This window comes from Carassius gibelio, chromosome A10 (genome assembly GCF_023724105.1).
Source record: "Carassius gibelio isolate Cgi1373 ecotype wild population from Czech Republic chromosome A10, carGib1.2-hapl.c, whole genome shotgun sequence".
Classification (NCBI taxonomy): Eukaryota; Metazoa; Chordata; class Actinopteri; order Cypriniformes; family Cyprinidae; genus Carassius; species Carassius gibelio.
Genome location: NC_068380.1, coordinates 1,729,558 through 1,755,822, shown reverse-complemented (window position 1 = coordinate 1,755,822; position 26,265 = coordinate 1,729,558). Strand labels below are relative to the sequence as shown.

At 36.3% G+C, this 26,265-nt stretch overlaps 1 pseudogene; it reads right to left on the bottom strand.

Annotated features, from left to right (window-relative positions):
* Window positions 1-42: 42 nt before the first annotated feature.
* Window positions 43-19,564, bottom strand: LOC128020596 (electrogenic sodium bicarbonate cotransporter 4-like; annotated as a pseudogene).
* Window positions 19,565-26,265: the final 6,701 nt, after the last annotated feature.

The window sequence follows — 26,265 nt, the reverse complement described above, 5'->3', positions numbered from 1 at the left end:
CGCGTGGACGTGTGAGCGACGTCAAAAAGCCATTCATGGAGTAAGATTTAGGAAATACGTTTTTAATACATAATTTATTATGTAATCTATACATACAATTTGCTTATTATACTTAGAATATCTTCCCGCTAAACATTTGAATAATTTCACCTATAATTTGTACCAGTATATTTATATATAAAAGATCAAAACATGATTTAATGTTTTCAGTTAGTCACAAATATTTTAATGTTTGTAATGCATAAGATTTTATGAAATCCATACATAATATCATACAGTTCCAATATTTATACAATGCTATAATAAAATCATAAACTTAGTTTAAACCTCTTCCGCTTCTTATTGTAGTCTTTCTAGGTCTTCTCATGAATCTCATGTGCTGATCTTAACACTTGCTGTGTGTTTGTGTGTATGAGCTCAGTCGTTCACACTGGCACAGCTCAGCTAGATCTAAATTAAGGATCTTGAGTAAAATCCAAGGTCTGAATGACTCAAGCACAATATGGTCAATGTGGGTTTGGAATCGTGCGTCACTGGCTGCGTTGGTAAAGTACACAAAAATATCATACATCTGTGAGCCTCGTGTGTTTGGGAAAGGGCCAGTGATGCTGTGCTTGTGACTCAGATTGTATCTCATCGTAAGCGTGAGGACAAACATGGTTTGTGTGTTTGATCAGCCGGATGCTTCAGGTTCATGCAAGGGGTGTCAATCTGTCCAGATCCAGGTTCAGTTCGCCAGGGCCCAATAATAAGGGTGATACTCAGACATGAATAAGAAAGAAAAATGAACATATATATGTGTAAAGATTAGTTTAAAGTTTAAACCACATAAAACTGTCATTTGCTTACGTCCCAGTACTCACAGTTAGGCCGAGGGGTCAGAATTAGGAGGGTTTGGACAACATGACGGACTCCCTGGCTTCAGAGGAATCTTCAGTGTCGGGAGGGAGGCTTTGGGACAGTTTGACTGGGAGAAGATGACACAGATGCAACAGATAATATGCATGCATGTACACTACAGTGTTATTTATTTATTAATTAAATTAATACTTTTAATCAGCAAGGACACCTTCAATAAAATTGATCAGAAGTGAAAGTATAGATACATGTTCTTTTGAACTTTCTATTCATTAAAGAATCCTGAAAAAAAATCACTGTATTACGGTTTCCACAAAAAAATTAAGCAGCACACGATAATAATAGGAAATATTTCTTGAGCAGCAAATCATATTAGACTGATTTCTGAAGGATCATGTGACACTAACTGGAGTTTATATTTTTTGTTAACAATATATACACACACACACACATACATAAATAAAATAAAATATATAATATGTATTTTACATATTTACTTATTTTAAAAAATTTAACATTTATAATAGAATACAGAATATATAATATAAACTATATAATAGAAATATAAAAACATAATAGAAAATTTTTAATTAAAATAAAAAACATTAGAAATCTAAACTCACTTAAAAAAGGCACTTCTGAACAGTAGTGTATGGTTTCTAAGGACAAGTTCCCAGAGTCCAAAATGAACTTGGTTGGTTGGTTCTCACCAAAAACCAAGGTACTTTGACTTAATGTGCTTACATCAGATGAATAATGAGAGGTATTATGATTTAAATCATGCACTTTGTTGCAAATATTACATGCAAAACAATATTCAACTCTACAAATGACCACAAATTCAGTCACAGTCTGGTATGGGAACTGCTCAGTGGCTGACCGCAAGGCACTGCAGAGGGTGGTGAAAACTGCCCAGCGCATCACAGGGACACCGCTTCCTGCTCTTGAGGACATCCAGAGGAAACGCTGTCTACGTCGAGCTCGCAGCATTCTCAAGGACTCCTCTCACCCTGACCACGAACTGTTTAACCTCCTCCCCTCCGGAAGGCGTTTCAGGAGCCTCCGGACAAGGACCACAAGATTCAGGAACAGCTTTTTCCCTAAAGCTGTCTCCTTGCTGAACTCTGCCCTCTGACACACCTCAACTCCCCCCACACCACACATAGACTCCTCCCCCTCTTCAACACTCTGATTTATTTATTTACTCACAACAAGCAAAAAGTAACTTGTTATTACTTGCACTACTGCCTGTTCATCCAGGAACAATGTATAATCCATTTGCACATTGAAATATTTTTTTTTCTATGCACTTTACTGTCCATTGCAATACTGTAAATTATGTTCATAGTTCTGCCTATAGTGTACATACACTTTTACATAGCCCATCTGTATAGTATGTTCATAGTACACCTATCTGTATATCGTGCTTATAGTATTTAATATCTGTAAATTATGTCCATAATACTTACCTGTATAGTTATTGTACATATTATAGACCTTTATTCTGTACTTACTGCTTATTGCACTTCTGGTTAGATGCTAACTGCATTTCGTTGCCTTGTACCTACATGTGCAGTGACAATAAAGTTGAATCTAATCTAATCTAAAAATTACACACTGAGGAAACAGAGACATTACAACCAACTTGACAACTCTAGTTATTAGGAGGGACATAATAAATAATGCTATACAGTGCTTTTCAGCAACACTGTGGCATTAAAAGAGAAAGCGTCAAAGATTAAATCACTACACACTCAAACATCACAAGAATTTCTGTGTCTTCAAGAGCGTATTAGTGTTCTGTCATCTCACACATCTAATGATGGTTGTTCTTACCTCTTCATCGCCGTTGTTGTGTTCCTCTGACTTGGCTTTCTTCTTCTCTTCCTTTTTCTTCTTGTCCTTGTCGAGCAGGATGTCATCCAGCCAGGCCAGATCATGCTGCGAGAAGATCAGGTCCAGAGTCTTCCTCACAACCATCAGGCCCAGAATCTGACAGAGGAAATGGTCACATGACAATAGGGCAAACAAACGGTATATAATTTGTATATCCAAATACAAATTATGGTCTGAGAATCACATACTGTACGAGTGGATCTGATAAAAAAAATCCAGGTTATATTTTAGCCCACATTAAAAAACAAAAACAACAATAAATGTAAAATAAATATTAGGCATAGAGAAAATATAGCCTATTTTAAGATCTTTTACTTTTTTTGCAGTATGGTATTTCTTTCATGAAGAGCATATTTCAACTTTTTTTTTTTTTTTACTTTCTAAATAAAATAAAATATTATGTATTGAGAAAATAAAGCATATTTTATAACTGTTAAGATGTAAAATACAATAAAAAGAATATTAAATAAAATAAGGCCAATTTAAGATCTTTTAGACTTTTTTTAAAGTATATGACATTATCTTCATAATAATTTTTTCAGAATAAAATTTTTATATTTTGCATTTGCAATAAAGCCTATTTTAAGATCTTTACTATTTTTTTTTTTTTTTAATTTTTTCTTTGCACTTTGGAAATGTTCATAAAAATTAAGCATATTTTAAACATTTATTTTAGTTTTTGGAATATGACCTATCCATTTCTTAATAAGATTTACTTCTATACCCCTTCAGTTTTGATTTGAAACACATTTCTAATGATTGGCCCAGAGTAGCAGAACTCGCACCATGACAGGGAAAAGGATGGCGACCACAGTGGACTTGAGGATCCAGAGGACGGCCAAACAGGTGATCTGCACCAGAGTGAAGAGATGCACGTGCCGCAGGGGGACGTGCCACAGGAAGACCAAATCAGGCTGATGCTTGGCTGGCATGAGGAACAGCTTCATCCTCTCCCAAAACTGAACAAAACAGGAAAGTCTGGTGAAATCTACCAAAGGAAATATATTTATATAATAGTTCCAACTCTGTATTATTTTCTTTCTCTCACAAAAAGAGTTGGTATATAGTGCAAAACTACTTTTAAGGCCTTTTGGAGCTTGAGAAGTTAAATCATCATCCATCTTTGTTGTATGGAAATTAGCAACTCAGATATTCTCATTTTATGCTTCAAATAGAATCATGAAGGTGAGTAAATTATGGATTTTATTTTTATTTTTGAGAGAACCACTGTAAGTAAAAATTATAATTTGCTGAACATTTCCTCACCCTTGGGTCATCTAAGCTATAGATGAGTTCGTTTCTTCATCAGAACAGATTTGGAGAAATGTAGCACTGCATCTCTTGCTCACCAGTGGTTCCTTTGCAGTGAATGGGTGCCGTCAGAATGAGAGTCCAAACATCTAATAAAAACATCACAATAACCCAAACGTAATCCACACCACTCCAGTTCATCAGTTAATTTCTTGTGAAGTGAAAAGCTGCATGTTTATATGATTAAGAAACAAACTCATCATTAAGACATTTTTTACTTTAAACTGTTGCTTCTGGCCAAAAGATGAGTTCATAAACAATAATAATGCCTCCTCCAGTGAGAAAGCCCATGTCTCACATCAAAATCCACCCACATTTATGTTTAGGGCTGTTTTGAACTGGTTTCGCGGTGCATATTTCACTCCTTTTTCACTGGAGAAAGCAATATTATGGATAGTAAACTAATATTTTAGCCAGAAGCAATAGTATGAAATTAAAAACATCCCAATGATGGATTTGTTTAGCTTCACAAGACATAATTTGATGGACTGGAGTGGTGTGGTTTATTGTGGTGTTTTTATCAGCTGTTTGGACTCTCATTCTGACGGCACCCATTCACTGCAAAGGAACCATTTGATGAGCAAGTGATGCAATGCTACATTTCTCCAAATCTGATGAAGAAACAAACTCATCTACATCTTGGAAGGCCTGAGGGTGAGTAATTTTCAGCATTTTTGGAAAATCTGAATCTAAATCTAAACTACAGATTTACCTGAATGCCATGGAGAGAAGAGACGCCCATATACAGGAACACACCATACAACACAGGCATAGGGATGTACTGTGCAGAAATACACAACATGTTAGTTTCTGGAATGCAAAGTATGAGCATGATTTGATTCCAATACAGTAGAAGTGTTCAGATAACCTGCAGTATTGGTGCGAGGAAGACAGAGACTCCAGTGAGGACGAACACCAGTATACCTGTGAGTCTCTGTTCCCTGCATTAAACACAAACATAATGCTCCTCACAACGACATGACAAAATACTTGTGCTAAATCCTACACAAAAGTCTGGTTTTGACTTACCGCACACCCTCTCCTGGAGCGCTGGACTCGCTCTCCATCTTCAGAGAGTCGATGTGGGCGATGGAAATAACTGTGGCTGCTACATACCACGGCAAACCCATGAAGGAGCAGACGGCCATGAGGATCCACCCAGAACAGGTTCAGATGATAACCACAACCTTTCTGCTCAGGTAAAACGGGAAGAAGAAATGTGACAGTGCTACACTGAACAGCATGCATATAACCTATTCAAGCTCTCCAGTATTGTGAAGGGTCCTCAAGGCTTTTCTATTAAAATCTATTTTAAAAAAGCATATTTAAGATCTTTCTGATTTTAATTTTTTTATTTTTGCAGTGCGGCATTACTTGAATGAAAATTTATCTTTTTTTTCTTCAAAACACAAACATAAACGTTTTTTATATGCAGTTGCCAGGGTGTTTTGTGTGAGAATGAGTGCTGCTGCAGAGTGTGACACTAAAACCTTTAGTTTGTTCTCTTTTCAGCTGATGATGACAGCTGTGATCTGCTGTCCATGAAGATGAGGGTGGTGACCAGAAGAGCAGGTATAAAACTGGCCAGGCACATCCACCACGGGTTCTTCCCAAAAGGCATAATGATCCATCCGTGATCTGGCCGCGTCGGCTACACAGACACAACAACACTGATGGAAGCACAGCAGTGACCAGCGGATGACACTGAGATCATGTTATTATATGATCATGAGAAAAAGTTTAGATTTGAAGAAATAACATGTTTGATGCCTTCAAGCCTTTCTGAGACGTTCTTATGACTTTTAGAAGTCAATGTAATTTTTCAAATGCATTTTGATTTTCATTTGTGTGTTTTCAGATGGAATTCTTTTAAATGAATATTTTAATGTAATTGTTATATTGTATGATCTCATGTTCATATTTTGGGACTTCAGAAAATTCAGATAGAAACAGTAATATCGATTCAAATTAATTAATATGACAAAATTTTGGCTAGATTTAAAATATATTTTCAGCAAAACATGATTATTATCAATAATATTTTTAATTCAAAAGTTATTCTTATTCCTATTATTATTATTATTATTTAAATAAAATATTGGTATTATAAATGATTATAATTTATTAATATTACTATAAACCATGCCTACTTTTAAAAATGTTATATAGCCTATATATAGTCGTGATTTGAAAACGCGCTCCGAACTCCCGAACTGACTCAAATGATTCGCTAACCCTCTCTCAACTCACGATCTGTTTCAAATGATTCGCGATCCCCAAACTGACTCAAATGATTTCGCGAACCCGCTCCGAAATCCCGAACTGACTCAAATGATTCACACTCCGAACTCCCAAACTGACTCAAATGATTCGCGATCCCGCTCCTAACTCCCGAATTGACTCAAATGATTCGCGAACCTGCTACGAACTCACGATCTGATTCAAATGATTCGCGATCCCCAAATTGACTCAAATGATTCGCGAACCCGCTCCGAAATCCCGAACTGACTCAAATGATTCACACTCCGAACTCCCAAACTGACTCAAATGATTCGCGATCCCGCTCCGAACTCCCGAACTGACTCAAATGATTCGCGAACCCGCTACGAACTCCCGAACTGACTTAAATGATTCGCGAACCACAAACTGACTAAAATGATTCGCTAACCTGCTCCAAACTTCCAAACTGACTCAAATAATTCGCGAACCAGCTACGAACCCGCGAACTGACTCAAATGATTCACACTCCGAACTCCCAAAATTACTCAAATGATTCGCGAACCCGCTCCGAATTCCCGAAACTGGTTCAAATGATTCGCGAACCCACTCCGAACTCCCGAACTGATACAAATGATTCGCGATCCCAAACTGACTCAAATGATTTGCGAACCCGCTCCGAAATCCCAAAATCAAATGATTTGCGATGCCGCTGACCAGGGGCGGCGTTAGGTGTGGGCTAAGGGGGCTGGAGCCCCGAATGTTTTCAGTAAAGCCCCGAATGTTTTTATTACCACCATGCCATCAATGAGTTTTCATTCCCAATAAAGTAATTTATATTATAATTTAAATAAATAAATAAATATCTCTTGACTCAAGTCCACAGTGTCTGTAAATTTACCCAAGTAAGTACACGTTTTCATTCACACCCAACGAAAACCGCCCACTGAGTCTAGTGCTTTTAACTGACATGTAAACTGGCCAACCATCGATGAGCGTCTGTACGATCCAGCCAATGAAGTGAGATCTTTTGGAGGCAGGCGGTTTGTTGGCGTGTAGTATTTTACTAGATCAATTTATTCGAAAATTAAAATGGATATTTCAAAATTAATCTTCTTCTTCTTAAAAAAAAGGAAGTAAAACCCCCCAGCCAAGATGCCAAGATACAACAGCTTACTTCAGATATCTGTAACTTTTATATTTATTTTTCGGTTTTAAATTGTGTCTGATTTAACGTCACATTTTGAACATCGAACAGTTAACGGTTGCGCAGCACAGTCTGTAGGACACACACACACACACACACACACTTTTTTTTCTAACGAATCCATTGATTAAATGACTGACCGACTCACTCATTAGTGGCAAAGTACCATTCTAATTTTTTTTCATAATTTCATATTTCTGTAGCCAAATTGTATATTTGATACATTAACCTTCTTATGATTATTTATGCAATTTGTAAGTGCTGTGTAAGTCCTCCTTCAAAAATATAAGTGTATAGAGCCCTGCGTTTATAATTATACTTGGCTTTAAACACAGAGATAAAGTCCTTTGACTGGTATATCTTTATAGAGTAAGAGTATGTCAGTGCACTGCTTCATGTTTGCTTCTTATCCCTGTTCTACCATGACGAGTGTAACCAGTCAGGATTGGAAAATAAAAGGATTGGAAAATAAAATAAAACAGAGACAGAGACAAAAAAAAAAAAAAAAAAAAAAGTGAGATAGAGACACAACATCAGCATATGGTGTCAGGATACAAGGGATAAACTTTAAATAAAATGTTTTAAATTTGTTTTTATTGTTTTTGTATATTTTAAACTAGGTAAATCTTTCTGATTTATTAAAATAAAAAGTCACATACATGGATCTCCACTCACCCTAGACGAACCCTGCTTATGACAACAAACTGTTAAAAGAAAGGGATCATTGGGGTTCTATATAGAACCATAGGGTTCTTTACTCAACTCCAAAGAACCTTTCATGCTAAAAAGGTTCTATAATGACAAGAAAGAACCATTTTGGCACAAAGGGTTCATATCTTGAATTTTGTGATCATTCAGATGCATTCATAAATTCATTTGAATACACCGTATAATGCAGTGAAAGAACGCACTCAAAATGCACACCACTAGTATGACTTCATCATGTAACTTTATATTAGCCTAGATGCATGCACTTTTTAGGTACGATTTGTTTAGTTTTTGAATATACTTGATACTGTTAAAAGGCACATCATTAAAACAAAAAATACAAGTTCACATTTCACACCTAAACAAGCGTGGAAAATGTAATTATAACTAGCTAATAAATTAGTTACAAATGCCTATCCATATACAGCTATGATTTACGAACCCAAACTGACTCAAATGATTCGCGATCCCGCTATGAACTCCCGAACTGATTCAAATGATTCGCGATCCTCAAACTGACTCAAATGATTCGCGATCCCGCTAGGAACTCCCAAACTGACTCAAATGATTCGCGATCCCGCTCCAACTCCCAAACTGGAGTCAGATGACTCAAATGATTCGCGATCCCGCTACGCACTCCCGAACTGTTTCAAATAATTTGCGATCCCCAAACTGACTCAAATGATTCGCGATCCCGCTACGAACTGCCGAACTTGTTCAAATGATGCGCGATCCCCAAATTGACTCAAATGATTCGCGATTCCCGCTACGAACTCCCGAACTTATTCAAATGATTCGCGATCCCCAAATTGACTCAAATGATTCGCGATCCCGCTACGAACTCCCGAACTGACTCAAATGATTCGTGATCCTCAAACCGACTCAAATGATTCGTGATCCCGCTAGGAACTCCCGAACTGACTCAAATGATTCGCGAACCCGCTATGAACTCCCGAACTGACTCAAATGATTTGCGATCCCAATACACATAATGCTATAAAAGTGTGCACATCGAGAGAAATAAACAGCAGATGTTCATGTTAACAACTTCTTTAACTTGAGCAAATGCTGCTAATACACATACATGTTAATAAAGTAAATAAAACAAAAAATGAATGTTTTAATGCTACTGAATAAAAATAAACGATTCAGTCGAAAGTCTCTGCTCATCATGACAGGACCTGGATCAGTGAGCTGCGTCTCGGGCCGATGACGTCACTTCCATGGAGGCATGTTGTACACGCCCCCGTCCATTGACTCCGCCCCCACGTCAAAAAAGGTGCCACAAAGAGTAGCTAACGTGCAGAAAAGTGAAGCGCAAAGGAAAAATGGTATTGCAAGCAAAAACTAGACTGACACTCAAAATAAAAGCAGCATTGCAAATAAATTAATAGATATGACCATGGAAAATATGTATTGGAAAATCATTGCTTTCGCGCTGTTTCATTTGTTTTGCAATTCTTAATTTTTGTTTGCAAAAAGCAAATGTATTTTCCTCAATACTTTAAATAAAATGTTTTAAATTTGGTTTTGTTTTTATTGTTTTTGTATATTTTAAATAAGGTAAATCTTTGGATTTACATGGATTTTTCTGGGCTAAGCCCCGGATCTCCACTCACCCTAGAACCACCCCTGCCGCTGACTAAAATGATTCGCGATCCCGCTCCGAACACACAAGAACTCTTTGACCAGCTGCTGTGCTTCAAAAGCTCTTGCAGCAGCTCAACACTGGTTTTCTCTGAGGTGGTCGGATCACATCAGTTTGAGGTTAATCTTGCAGATCATGATTTATATCTACTCGTCCTCTCCCTGCAGTTTGGTAATATAAAGATTCATCCTTTGAACTCCCACCTCTTCTGTGGGTTTTATTGTTCTGGGTCTGAATTTGGGCTGCTGGGATCTCAAAAAAGAAACATTTTCAATCTCCAAGGTGAACGTTATGACAACACCAGTGTTGTGCTAGTTACTCAGAAATATGCATTACCGTTAAAAGCAATCTGAATCATTCAGAATCAGTTTCGAGAAACACACACACACACACACACACATATATATATATATGCTGTTTAAAAATGAAATCTATGTTATCATGCTACGGAGCTGACTGAAAGCCGGCGTCAGTAGAGACAGGCTGCATTGTTACAACAATGTTTCACCTATATGAGAAAAACATACAGAGAATCACTTAAGACACTTTGCTGTAGACCCATTCCACATGATAATATTCATAAAAACTGTATGTTAACACGTAGGAGCTTGCTGCATGAATCCGTGAGTAGGCTACAGTTTACAAATCCATGGGAACAGATTGCGAAAGTGTGCGTGCAGATTATGAATTCGCGAGTAGGCTACAGATTCAAAAACCGAGGGTACGGTTTACAAAATCTGAGCGCGCGGATTGGAAATTCGTGGGCTAGGATAGGACATTTGAACCAGAAAGACACAGCTTACATTACATAAAACATAAAAGGTTTTTGTCTTTATGCTCAACTAAGTGAAATAATGAGCATATTTCCACTTTGAAAAACTCCAGTTGCTCTCGCATTGACTGACACACATACTTGAATAAACGGAAATATGCCCACCGTGCGTCTTCGTGTTTACAGTGGTTGACATCCACCAATCATACAATGCATCGCTGCTGCAAACAGGTTAGGCTGCACTTCAGTCAAAATTAATTAATTAAAAAAAAAGTAACGGACAATGCACCACATGGCAAGGTAACGGAGTTAATTTATTTAAAAAGTAATGCGTTACAGTATTAGTTACTGTCAAATGGAACTGCGTTACAGTAAAGCGTTACTGCCCAACACTGTCCATATGTTTCCATCTCAGACAGAGAGAAAAACAAAAAACCTTTTATGTATCACAACATGATTTTTATATCACACAACTTCAACTTTATTTCTAAATAATTCCTTTTAATTTTATATCTTATAAAATTACTTGTTATGATAACCTTAAATTTTTACTCTGAAATGATATAAAATAATAATATAACAGTGTTTTGGCCAGGCCATTTAACTCCTTCGTATTTGGCTGTTTTGAGCATCATGTTGAATATAACAGAATATTGGTCTTATGTCAGCTCTGTAGATGTAAGCATCGCCCATGGAAAACATTTGTGGCTGCAAGGTTAATTACTTGGTAGTTGTCATTTGCATCCCCCAGCAGTCCTCCAAAGGTGATTGCATTGGCGATGCAGCCCAGGTAAATGAAGAGCACCGCAGAGATGGACTGGATGTGGAAGCCCTCAAAGAAGTCACTGAGAAACCAGGGCACTTTACGCTTAATGTTCAGCCACAGTCCTCCACAAAATCTACACAAATAGAAAGAGTATTAGACATTGTGTCAACTCAGTAACTAGAAGTTGAGCAGGTCTGGTGGATGCTACCAGCCAGTGAATTTCAGCTCCTCTCCAAGTTCATGAGGAGCTGGCAGGTCCTCTTCTTCTGCAGACGCTGCACCTCCTCCTGCATTCCCATTCGGCTGCCCCAGCTCATTCAGAGAGAAAAAAAGACTTCCTGCACGAGAAAAAAAACAAAATAAAAAACATGATCACCTCATCCAAAAACTCATCAATCCCAGCAATCAAGTCCTCACGATCTCTGGCTTTATAGGCCACGTCACTGAACAGCTAAATATGATGACAGATACAGAGAGATTTGTAAAATCTGTGATGATACTTAATTTCAAGATTCAGAACTGCTGAGATTTTCTCTGACATCGTCAACCATGAGTGTAGCCATGGCGCGACCGATCTCATTGTAGGATTTGGTTTTGCCATCAGGACTGAACAGCACAAAGAGAAACCTGGAAAACCCACAGTCTTTGATTAAAACTTAAATGCAAATGCACATTTAAAATGTATTCTTTCTTTTTCTGTAAAATTAATCAAAGATATTAATAAAAAATGGCTACTTAGAGTCAGTACAATGTCTAAAGTGGACTATCGAAATAAAGTGTAACCATTATTTTTTTTTTTTTATGTAGAATATAACTTCTTGTGCAATCAAAATTTGCTGTGAATGAATTAATCGAACAAGTGTTGTTTTGCCAGACTGTGACCTGAAACTATTTAAACAGCCAATAAACATATGCACTGTTTTGGGATGATGACCTTGTAGGCACAGGGACTTCAGTAAGACCTCCTAGTGTTGCAGCTTGAGACAGACGTACGAAGGCCACAAACGGCTTTTCTAGAAAATCCACCTCTCCAATCAGGACGTTAGACACCTCGGCATCTCTGGGGATCTTCTTCATGAACTTATTCTTCAGCTGGTGGGTGGAATAACAATACAGTTAGGGATCATGCATGAATGGGTTTAATTAGTCCACATGGTCTGAAGTGCTGAGATGTGTAGGTCATGAAAGTGCCATGTTGGAAAGAGTTTGTGTTCCAGTATCAGTATAAGATCCATTTTCAGTGTCTTCAATCTTTTCAATGTCTGAAGTGCCTGCATGTGACGGAAATGGAAAGCACCTCATTTTTTCTAATGGCAGATCAGTAAAATTATGCAATCACAGCAGAAAGACTGAGCATGCAAACGCACCCACGTGATCCAATGAAAACAGCTGTTTGGCAACGGTGGCCTCAAAGAACATGTGCATATGGAATGGTCTGTGCTTATGGTCAAAATCAGCTTTTAATCTTTTAATGCCACTTTCAGAGTCAATTCACTTTCTGCAATGAAAAAACAAGCTCTTTTCTTATGTTCTGACCCTGTTTTGCCTCTTGTTAAAACATTTGCTGCAGTTTCAAAAAACATATTTGAACAATAATCTGTCCAAATTCAATCTAAATGACAAACAATTATTTGGACACTTAATTCTCACTTAAAAGCTTAAAACTAATTTCACATTCTTGCAATAACTTAACTACCCGGAGCACCTGATTTTTAGTGGATGCATGAAGTCAATTCCTCATAACTAACTGAACTCGAATTGATTAGCATGAAAAATGAAAACAAATGCCACTTGATTTTGCCACATGCTTCTGTAAGGCATAAATGAAGCCTGTCGAGGATAGTGAACAGATGAAAGTGAGCCAAGGCTGTAACATTAAGCAGAAAAAACGTATTGGACTCAGAATTGGCTCACTTTGAACTCTAGCAAGCCCGAGAGCAGTGGCACCAGCAACCCTTCACAAACAATAAAGTCCTACAGTGGCCTCAAAATACTCTGGCAAAACGAAGTGCTTTACTGTGTATTTCATATTTTGCTTTTCATTATTGCCTCACATTAAAATGAAGAAAACATTACAGACACAAACAACTACTGGCAGCAATCGAGTGACTTATATGAAATATTACCCTGCATAAATTTGTCACATAACACACACAAATAAGACCCCCCAGTGCTTTTGTTTCTAAAATCATCTTGCGTAATCTTTGCTAATCAATAAATAAATTTTCAGTGCATTTAAATATGTTCATGTGAAAAAATGTCAGGAAAGCTAATGGAAAATGTCGTACCTGGTCGGCGCGGAGCGTGACGGAAATATCATTCATACTGCAGCACTGAGAAAGATCTGAAAAGCACAGATGAATAACTGATTAACAGTTTAATCAGTTTTGTTATTGTTAACTAAAACTAACACAAGTAAATCAATAGAAATAGAGGCATAAAAACAACAAAATATAAAGTAGATGATAAAAACAAATGCTTAAAACTAAAATAGCTTAAAATAACTTAAATATGAGGTACTAAAATTACTAAAACTAAGATGGAAATGAAAAATAGAAATACTTCAAAGATACTAAAAAGCACATTACCCAATTAGTATGACTTAAAACTAAAATGAAAATAAAAATGAAAACTATAAAAAATTAAATATAATTCACAATTAAAATAGTTTATTGATGTAATTTCTGGTTGATGTGATTTCACTGTCAAAGGCAAAGCTAAATATAACAACAAATTAATCACAAATCACTGTCATATTCATTATCATATTCAGATGATAATTTTATGATTATAAAATTAATGTGGCACATTTGACTCCTAAATGTCACGTGTGCTTGAGAAGTTTTGGAAAAGTCCATATTTTGCTAAGAAAGGGTTTCTTATGCAATCATGTTTTTTTAAAAGGTACTGCACAAAAAAAAAAAAAAAAAAAAATTGGATAAATCTATGGAAGGAGGAAGACACAGAAGGCCAGACTCACACAGTTTGCTGAGGTCACCGCTCTCACAAGCTCGCAGGTCCTCAGTGGAGCGATGGAAACTAGACCCAGAGCGAGGACTTGGGCTTGGCAGACCTGAGATCAGACACAGAGAACATGTGACATGATCAAGATGGCAGGACAGGCAAAAGAGCAAAGTAGAAACTTAAGAAAAAGAAGTTCATAAAACTTCTCCAAGCCCCAAAAATACCATTAAACTCCAGAGGGTTAAATAATGTCACAAGAGCGTCAGTGTGTGTGTGTGTGTTTGTGTGTGTCTTACCTGACTGACTCTTTCCACTTCATCTCTCCACCCTCGTGCTGCGATGTGTCCATCTCAGTGAAGAGGGTGGGTGTGGGCTCATCTTCCTCTCTGAGGATGTGGAGTAGTCTCCCTGCAGCAGGAGACACTGTCACACACACACACACACACACACACACACACACACACACTTAAGCTACTACAAATACATACATTTACCTTAAAATGCAAGAGTAATATTCGTAACATATATATAATATGTGAGCAATGCAACTAAACAAAACAAGCATCAGAAGTAAGTTTACAGTGAGGGAAGTTTGAATCTTGCTTGCAATTGTTCCTGATTCGACCTCTCCTTCATTTTCCACATCATCTCATGTATTCTCTTTACTATACTATGAATAAAAAAATAGATTTTTCAATTTAGAAACTTGATGTCAGAAGGTTAGGTTGATGTGGATGTTTCTTAACCTCTTGCTATTCAGTTGCTAGGCTGTTCTGTGTGGTTGCTAGGGCATTTCTAGATACATGCTTACTCAAAAGAGACCTTGTTATCTATGTAAACTACCATTCTACAGTTTTGGGTTGGTAAGATATTTTGGTGTTTTTGAATGAAGTCTGTTATGCTCATCAAGGCTGCAGTGCTATTTTAGTATCATTAAGATATTATAATAGTTCTATACATATTTAGAATTTCATATTTACTGTACAAATTAAAGGTTTTTCACCTGTTGTATAAACTGCAATGGCAAAACCATATAACTTTGAAAAGAAACTGCAGATGCTTTCATCCAACAAGCAACATTGCAAGCAATTAAGAATGAAAAAGTAAGCAAATAAAAACTGTCCATGCAAAAGAGGTCAATAATAGTAGCCGGTAGCTGAACACCTCCTGAGCAAACGGGTTTGATTCTCTGCATTTTAAACAGAAGCCTATTAGACTGTATGACGTACAGTATAAGTCTGGGTGTTATGTTTTGCCTGAGGCTCAGGCTAAACTGACCCTGTGCTGACCGGCTTGAAATTAAACCTGAATATGACATTAAGATGTACGGATCCCGACGCCTTCAACTATCCTATCATCATTCATGTATCTCATCAAAACGAGAATCTGATCTCAAAAGCCAGAGCTTTCAGATCTGAGAATGCTCTGAATTCAGCTTGATTCATGCATCAGCCGATAACGTGACATATGAAGTCAGATTCAAATCAACATTATTGTTTAAAGATAAGTAGGCTATCTTAACAATCTTCTTTCGAAGACAAATATCTTAGCTGAAATATGCATAAATCTCTTCGTAAAGCAGGCTGATATCCCAAAACGTTTCAAAAGAATTTGTTTGGTAGATTAATTTAGAATAACCATGTGACAGTGGCTTATTCTAATCTGATGCACGATGCCAGAATCAACATCTAACATCAGCAGACCTGTAGGGCTTTAATCAAATTCATTGACACTATATTTTAGCTAAAGTCAATTTACAGAAGCTCCAGTGTAAAACCTGTTCACAATCTAATGTCATGTGCATGAACTCTGATGTTTAATGGTGCAGGTCGGTGCTTGTGAGTCCATTCATGACCATCTTACAAAGAATTACTCTTTTCTTCATGATTATTAGTATGTGGGTTTTGGTCACACTTTATTTTAGGGTCCAATTCTCACTATTAACTAACCATTAACTATGACTTTTGCCTCAATTAACTCCTTATTTGCTGCTTATTAATAGTTTATAAGGTAATTGTTAAGTTTAGGGTATTATGTAGGATTATGGATGTCATGCATTATATGTACTTTATAAGCACTAATAAACAGCCATTATGTAAATAATAGACATGCCAATAAGCAACAAGTTATTGGTGTGAATTGGACCCTATACTAAAGTGTTACCTGGGTTTTTTTCTAGATGTAATCCTTTTAATCCTAAAGTAACGGTCACAAATACGTGTGGTTGTAGAATGCAGAGTAGGTTACAATGCACCGGTTTATTTATAGCTCACGCACTGGAATCACATTAATGATCAAATCTTTGATTCAACCGTTTATCAGCTTGTTTTCTTTCACAGGTTTTGTATTTCTTTATGGAACTAACTGATCGTAGGCCTCATTGATCCAAGGTTATGCACCTCAGTTTTTGAGTGAACATTACCAAAATGATCACTCCAGAACTCCAAAGATGCATAAGCTTATATCAACGAGAGAAATACAAAACCTGCTGTGCTACTTGAAAGAAAAGAAGTTGACAAAAATATCAAATTCAAGATTACATGATTATATAGCATAAGGAGAGATTCACAAGAAACTTTTCAAAAAGTTAGTCATTTAAATGAGAACACCAATAGAGGATGTTCAGTACAACACAAGGGTTAGAAAATAACCAACAGAATCTCAGTGATACTAAATATCACTGTATTTTGTAACTAATCTATTGAGATCTATATAGACGGACTCTAAAAACAAGAATATAAATAGGTGAGTTTCAATTTTATAGTGTTTATGGGATAATTAAAGTTATATATTTATAAATAAACAAGTAAAGTTTAGATAAGTAATTGTATTTAAATTTGTGTTATTTTAATATAATTGAGATACAATTATTGTTTTTGTTAAATATTTATTTTTATTTGTTCATTTTATTTCACTTTTAAGTATTTTAGCACATCAAGTTACACTGAGAAATGGTGCTGAAATTTTATATAATATTTTATTTTATGATAATGACATTTTTGATGAAGTTAGTTTGTAGTCGCCTATAATAACCCTGATTTAAAAATATATTTAAAGTATATTATACTTTTATTTTTATTTACATGTAATATGTAAGTGTTACATATACAGTATTGTTCAAAATAATAGCAGTACAATGTGACTAACCAGAATAATCAAGGTTTTTCGTATATTTTTTTATTGCTACGTGGCAAACAAGTTACCAGTAGGTTCAGTAGATTCTCAGAAAACAAATGAGACCCAGCATTCATGATATGCACGCTCTTAAGGCTGTGCAATTGGGCAATTAGTTGAATTAGTTGAAAGGGATGTGTTCAAAAAAATAGCAGTGTGGCATTCAATCACTGAGGTCATCAATTTTGTGAAGAAACAGGTGTGAATCAGGTGGCCCCTATTTAAGGATGAAGCCAACACTTGTTGAACATGCATTTGAAAGCTGAGGAAAATGGGTCGTTCAAGACATTGTTCAGAAGAACAGCGTACTTTGATTAAAAAGTTGATTAGAGAGGGGAAAACCTATAAAGAGGTGCAAAAAATGATAGGCTGTTCAGCTAAAATGATCTCCAATGCCTTAAAATGGAGAGCAAAACCAGAGAGACGTGGAAGAAAACGGAAGACAACCATCAAAATGGATAGAAGAATAACCAGAATGGCAAAGGCTCAGCCAATGATCACCTCCAGGATGATCAAAGACAGTCTGGAGTTACCTGTAAGTACTGTGACAGTTAGAAGACGTCTGTGTGAAGCTAATCTATTTTCAAGAATCCCCCGCAAAGTCCCTCTGTTAAAAAAAAGGCATGTGCAGAAGAGGTTACAATTTGCCAAAGAACACATCAACTGGCCTAAAGAGAAATGGAGGAACATTTTGTGGACTGATGAGAGTAAAATTGTTCTTTTTGGGTCCAAGGGCCACAGGCAGTTTGTGAGACGACCCCCAAACTCTGAATTCAAGCCACAGTACACAGTGAAGACAGTGAAGCATGGAGGTGCAAGCATCATGATATGGGCATGTTTCTCCTACTATGGTGTTGGGCCTATTTATCGCATACCAGGGATCATGGATCAGTTTGCATATGTTAAAATACTTGAAGAGGTCATGTTGCCCTATGCTGAAGAGGACATGCCCTTGAAATGGTTGTTTCAACAAGACAATGACCCAAAACACACTAGTAAACGGGCAAAGTCTTGGTTCCAAACCAACAAAATTAATGTTATGGAGTGGCCAGCCCAATCTCCAGACCTTAATCCAATTGAGAACTTGTGGGGTGATATCAAAAATGCTGTTTCTGAAGCAAAACCAAGAAATGTGAATGAATTGTGGAATGTTGTTAAAGAATCATGGAGTGGAATAACAGCTGAGAGGTGCCACAAGTTGGTTGACTCCATGCCACACAGATGTCAAGCAGTTTTAAAAAACTGTGGTCGTACAACTAAATATTAGTTTAGTGATTCACAGGATTGCTAAATCCCAGAAAAAAAAAATGTTTGTACAAAATAGTTTTGAGTTTGTACAGTCAAAGGTAGACACTGCTATTTTTTTGAACACACCCCTTTCAACTAATTGTCCAATTGCACAGCCTTAAGAGCGTGCATATCATGAATGCTGGGTCTTGTTTGTTTTCTGACAATCTACTGAACCTACTGGTAACTTGTTTGCCACGTAGCAATAAAAAATATAATAAAAACCTTGATTATTCTGGTTAGTCACATTGTACTGCTATTATTTTGAACAAAACTGTAAATGCTTTTTTTGTTATATGTGTTTCTGTGATATATTAACATTGGGGAAAAAAATTATATTATTAACATAAGTGCACATGGAAAAACATTCCAACAGTAAATAATGAAATACTTTTTAGCTTATTATTAACCTTTTATGTCATGACTAGCTGTGTAAACAACCACGAAGACGATCAATAAACATAATCTTTAATAATCCAGAGAGGGTAAAGCCAGCAGGGGTACAGGCAATCCAAAAACAGCTACACAGAGATGAGACCAAGGAGAACAGAACATAAATAGTGACGATAACGAGACAAACCTGAACCTGGACACAGAGCAAAACACAAACAGAGTCCATGGTGGTGTGACACTTTATACTCTCCAGTTTCTTTATCAAAAAGTGTATTGTAGGTCAGGTACATCTGCCAAGATCCTCTTACCATCCTCATCCTCATTGTGTCTGCTGCTGTGACCACTTCTTCTGCTGCCAGTCATGGTCCATCCTGACAGGAAAAAAGGCAGAATAAAAGACTATTAAGGCAAGACACTACAGGAAAAAACACAAGCACGTAGTGAACCGTGGATGCCATACCAAATCATTTGACACCATATTGAGAATTGTGGCATACCTAAATTAATCTAATTTATATAAGATATTCCTTTTCTAAAAACATGATATGTTATGGTTTATGGAGTGATAAAAAAGGAATCCAAAAATTCCCTAAAGCAAAAAATCTCGACAAAAAAACTTGAACCAAACTTTACCCAAGGTTCAGATTTCTGTTCTAGAAAATAGGTAAATTCATGCATATTTAATTACATAATGCATAATTTTCATATTTAAATGTAACATTTCAGAAAACTTGTAATACAGAAGAAATGTATTAATACACCGTGATTATTCAGCTGGGGATGCATGGGGATATCTATCAACATTTTGAAGGCTTTGCATATTTTTATTTTAGCTTAATTAAAGTAAGAAAAGCACTTTACAGATTATATCACATCGACACATCTAATTAGTGCTCATGAGTTATTTGTTTTTGATAGTTATGGCTGGCAGTGTTTTTAATTCCTCCAGCATTCTCCTGGGATACGTCTCAGCGTCTCAGCATCAGTGACCGTAAGAGAACCTGAAAGAACCCCGCGCGGTGTGGCACCTGGACCTTCAGCTTCATTAGATCAATGTCTCTGTCACTGGTGTGAAAGGAAAACCCAATTACACACACACACTCACACACACACACACACACACAGCTCTCTTATGTCACAGAATTGATCGATTCCTACATTCAGAAGCAGCAGTCTGGCACAGTGCTCACAACCACTCAAACTAAAACTATATAAAACTACACTTTTGTTAACTGAAATAAAGCTGAAGTTAAATAAAATATGACTATTAGATAAAATAAACAATTTAACTAAACAAAAATTAGAAAAAATACGAAAATGAAAGCAAATTCAATTCAAAATGGTAATAGTCAAACCAAGTGGCATCTGGATAGAACTACACTAATGTCAAAACCATAAAATGTCAATACTTTTTCTCGTTAATACTGAACATTATACCTAATGTTTTATCACTTAAAATTCATTTAAAACTTCTCTTTGTAAAATGTTTTGCTAGAAAAGGATGATTGCGCAAGTGAGATCTTTGAACAAAAAAACTAAATTAATGAAATAAACAGATATTTAATAAATACATGAGTTATTATTTAAAAAACAATAACAACATCAAAAAATAAGATAAATAAAAAAAAAAAATTGTGTAAATTTAAAAGTACCCAAAAACCTTTTGGGGCCACTGCAAATGATTTGACAATAAATAGATTTTGAAATAGATTTAAAATAGGTTAAAAAATATATAAAAAAGGTCTGTCATAAAATTACTTTTTATGTAGCAATTTGCTGTTTGCATAATGTTTCAAGTACATTTTTAAACAAGGAGCACAGCTGAGAGTGTAAATTATCCACGAGATGGCACCACAAACACACCTGACTGCAATCCCAGTTTTTCTTCAGATCATAATATCACAGACAGATGATCGTGTATCGTGATATTGTTTTCTGGTCGTGTTCTCTGTTGTTTTTGTAGTAAACTGATGTGAGGCTGTGTAGAAAACATCACACTTCAGCTCTGAAATGTAGGCTAAAAAAAAATTATTTCATTTAAAAATATGTTGCATTTCTCATGTGTAAATGACTTTGAATAAAAACATCTGTTAAATGGGCGTAAAATGCAAATATAATGATCAACATAATGCTTCATTTCATTACAACAACAGCAAAAAATCCATATACTAATGAATATTTCATATGATGAAAGGAGTTTAATGAATGAATATTACTAACGAACCACAAGCAAACTCTAGAGCATATGTTCCCTATAATATAAACTTGACATATAATCGACATCCTAATGCTGGAGATATTTACATATAAATAACTAGATTTAAAATGATCTAAAGTGTGATGCTTCCTCAGCTAACAAAATATGCTCCACGAATGTTTTGCTAAAATCACCATTAAGTTTTAAATGTGTTATTTCTGAATGTTTTCTCTGTTGTCACTTTAGCAAAATAAGTCACTGTTGTATGAGGGATAGTAATAGTGATGCATGATAATCTTCAATGGTTCTTCGCATAATTAAAATGGAGATTGAAGCAGACATGCTCGGTGAAGATGGAAGGCTTGGGTTCTTGCTGTGCTGTACACAAACTTTTCACTCTGACGGATCATAATAAATTAAAAACTTGTAAGCCTGCGATGTCCTTGCGGATAAGCAGAGGATAAGACTTCTCATCCAAATGGATGTGGGCTAGTTCTACGCTTCTTCAGAGAAGGAAGTCTCCATAAAATCCTCTCACTTGAGACATAATAATCAGGGATTTAGAGGTGAACTTAAGCCAGAGTCAGATGCACCGCATGATGAGTACGGGATAATGAGCGTTTGGCTCTTTCAATGGCGTCTGTGAACACACTAGAGATACTTCGGGGGGATTTTTATTCTGTCAACACACATGCATGCTCACAACTCTGCTGTCTGCAGGTCAAACTGAGGAGATGGATGGCATACTTATCATTTTCACCAGCAAGCCAAGGGTAGGTTGAAAAGTTGTTGTGAAATCTTGTTGGCACATTAAATCAGCCATCTCTATGTCTCTGGACCTCTAATTTGATCCACGATCAGTGAACTGAAAGAAAGCAGGATCTGTTTAGGAGGTTCTGTAATGAACCCTCGATGGAAGTGCAACATATATGGGGTCCAAAAGTTTGAGAGCACTAATCAAAATGCATCTTTTTTGCATATTTGCATTGAAATTTAATACAATTATGTTTTCATTAGAAATTATATTTGAGAATGTTCCAAAGAGCACGTATTCAAAAAGCAACATGATTAATGTCACTAATTTACTTTTGACCTTCAAATACTACAGTGCAATTGAAAAGTAGTCTGAATATTATTATAATTTCAAATAATTATTTTCTATTCAAATATATTTTAAAATGTAATTTATTTCTGTGCTGCGCAGCGAGTTTTCAGCATCATTCCTCCAGTCTTCAGAGTCACATGATCTTCAGAAATCATTCTAATACGCAGATTTGCCACTCAAGAAACATTTATTATTATTTATCAATTTTAAAAACAGTAGTGCTGCTTAAAACTGCGGTAGGTAACTTTTGACGCTCTAGCGGTTAATAAACAGAACTGCTTGCGTCTTGCGGAAGAACATCGTAGCCGGAACTACTTCTCTCTGTTTATGTCTATGAAGAATCACAAAGGTACTGGGTTACTCCGCCGCGGTACCCCCGAAGCAATCTAAAATAGTCCGAATATAAACACTTATTATAGGTGCACCCTAGTGATTCAGGACAAGCTAAAAACGCGGTTTGGAAAATGGATTCATGGTGTACTCGCTTATTATATACATTTTGTAAATCTTGAACACAAACAAAGTTACGGACCGCAGCTCTGATTGGTTGTTTCTTACCTGGAGCGGATGTATTTCTGCAAATGGCAATAGGAGCACTGGGAGGAGCCAGAGGAGCTTGATTTTTTCACAGATTATCTGTCTCATATTCTACTGTCAGGACATAATGACAGGTTTAACAAATACATTTTTACAAAAGTTACCTACTTCAGCTTTAATATTTTGGTGGAAACTGTGATTCATTTTCTCAAGATTCTATGATTAATAGAGAGCCTGTCCTCCAACAAAAAACGACCATATAGGTCGTTTGTGCAAGCACCTTATTACGACCTATATTTACGTTTTAAAGTTAAGCGCCCTCTAGCGGGCCTAAAAATAATGACAGTATCGCGTTGCGTCTGTCGTCATGAATTGACGTATAACGTCATTACCAATCAAAACGCACGTTTATTTAAATTCAATGTGTGGGCGTTTTACACCGATCTCACAGTATTTCCTTCATATTTTACTACTGTAGGTGGCTTATTCGTTCGAATGACCACACCTAACCCCACCCCTAAACCTAACCCTCACAGAAATCATGCTAAATTATGATTTATTGAGCATATACATTTTCGTGCACGTCCATTCCTGGGATCGAACCCACGATAGCATGATGACATATCAAGGTATAACGCAATAATCTACTAACTGAGCTACACGAAACGCAAACCAGAGGGCAAATATAAGAGTACAAAACATTAATATGAAAACGACCTTTTGCCTATAGGAGCGCAATTGTAGTATACGCTCTGATGGGTCGTATTTCAGGGACTTGGACAAACGACCTATACAAGCGTATTGGTTGGAGGACAGGTTGTTCACAAGTCCTTGCTGAACAAAAGTATTCAATTCATACTAGCCAATATTTTAAATGCTAGTGTATCTCTTCTTTCTTTGACATCACACAATTTATTTGCTTTAAACTTTTCAAAATCCTAAAACCAGATTGTTGAGTTCCAGATTTTCAATGTGGCTTCATTAAAAGAACAAGGGAACATTCATATAAATGATTCAGATCCCCTAAAAGTGTCAAGAAACAGTGCAATATATTTGCTTTTGTGTAAAATTAAAAGAATTAAACATTTCATAAATGATAATCATACTTTTGAAGCCTATCAAAAAGTCATTTCAGTTCCGTTTTGCTCCTCTTTCCACATTTCTAGAAATGATTGCTGAAATGAATAAGTCAACAAAACCATGGCTGACTGAACACCATAATTACCAGAGTCTAATTTACATCTCGTTCATCATAAAAGTTCCCTGCTTCTCCTCCTAGCAAGTGTTGAGAGCTGCTTGTACACTGCACTTACTCATTAACGTTTAATTAGGAATCAAATGACAACTTGTTGCTGTTAATGATTTCCTGGCAAATCTCTGATTGTCAGCTGTTTAGCGGGCAATTATGAAGACACTATTAAAATACTTTTGCTTAGACCATGGCAAAATAAATAAATAAAACACACTATATGTTTCTGCAACTAAGGTAAAGAAACCCCAGAGAACAGCCTATCACTGATCTCTTTTTTATATTATTTATTGTGTGTGCACTGTTTATGGGAAGAATGCTGGTAATTGTATCTGTTTGTTCACTCACCGAAAAACAGAGATGATTGCATTGCTCCACTCTCCAAGAGATCACGCTTCAAATCCAATTGAATTTGTGTGAACCCTCATATGGAGCATGTACATCCAATTTCTGAATGAAATTGGAATTGACATTTCATTTCTGAAGATCACGTGTGCATGGCATCCTTTTAAACGCTCACCTGGTCCTGCTGTGTCACACGTCGCCCTCGCTTGTCATGGGCTCATCAGAGATCATCCTAAAAATGAATGAATAAATCATTTTGCTAAATAAATCCAGCAGCTGAACTCTTGACATGGCCCTTCATCTGATTGAAATTTATGATGTTTGGATCCTTTCTTTCTCGACCCAAACAAGATTTGTATGCATGTATATTAGGTATTGTTTTTATGAAACTCACGTCTTTGATCAAGCATCTCTTTTTCTCTCTCTCCATTACTGTCACCTGATGGTTCCTTGTCACTTTTGCCTTTGGCTTGCTTGGTTGGGGTTTAAAAGAGAATTAATATTTAGTCGTTTTGATTGAAAGCAGTGACACCATCAGATAAAAACAGTTCTTGAACTGAATAATGTCAATATTGTCTTCTGCTTTATAGCGTGAATTCACTTTGTTCATAATTGATCAATTTGGCAACATCAACTGCAAATGAATTGACACTGAACTGACTCGGAGTTAAATAATGATAGCATGGTCTTTTTAGAGCTTCCATAAAGAAGAATATGTATTTGTATCATTTGTGAATAACATTGATTCTGTTATTTTCTTGTTTAATACTGTGAAGCAGCTTTGAAACAGTAAAGCAGCATAAAAAGAAAGGTGACTTGACTTGATATTTCTGTGGTAAGTTCCGTGAAGTAGATCTGTAGAGAAAATACAAGACAGATTTTTATTATAAAATATGATTAATTAATAGCATTTAATTCAATTTCATGCAATAAGTTTTTACACATGGAACAAGACTTATGACTGAATTTTAAGAGGAAAATTAATGCATTCTACAGTTTAATGATACAGGATGGTATGGACTTTATTGATTATAATTCTCTCTCTGAAGGACAACAATTCCTCAACATGCATCGCTTTTCTATTCGTTGCGTGCCTTCGAGGAAATTCTACCATGTGAATGAGTTTTCTCCAAAGCAGCCTCTTTGAAACTCAATTACCCTTCATTTACTTCAGGGCCAAGCAGTTTCCAGGCCAAAATATTTATGTATTCTTGTAGATTCAGGTTTTAATTCTAAGACTACAGCATTATCAAAAAACACTGTATACTGCAAGAAGAAGTGTCTCACGTTTGGTAATTAAGATACTTCTCATCCTCTTCCATCATTCTAGTGGATTACATTCTAGCGAGCAGCAGGTGACGTGTGAAATTGAATTTCCATTTCCCTGCTGTCAATTCCGATCGCTCACATTCGGCTGGACACTTGCCGCCACCAGGGAGGGACTGGACAGGTGCACAGAGTGGGACCAAAACAAAACAAATCAATGGCTAAAACCTCGCTGTTGATCTGGTCAAGACCATTCACCCAGTCATAACACCATCTGACCATTTCAAAAGATCCCTGAACGCTTCTGACAGCACAACATATGTTCTTGTTTTGATCCGATAACAGAACTGTAAAGCATCATCCTG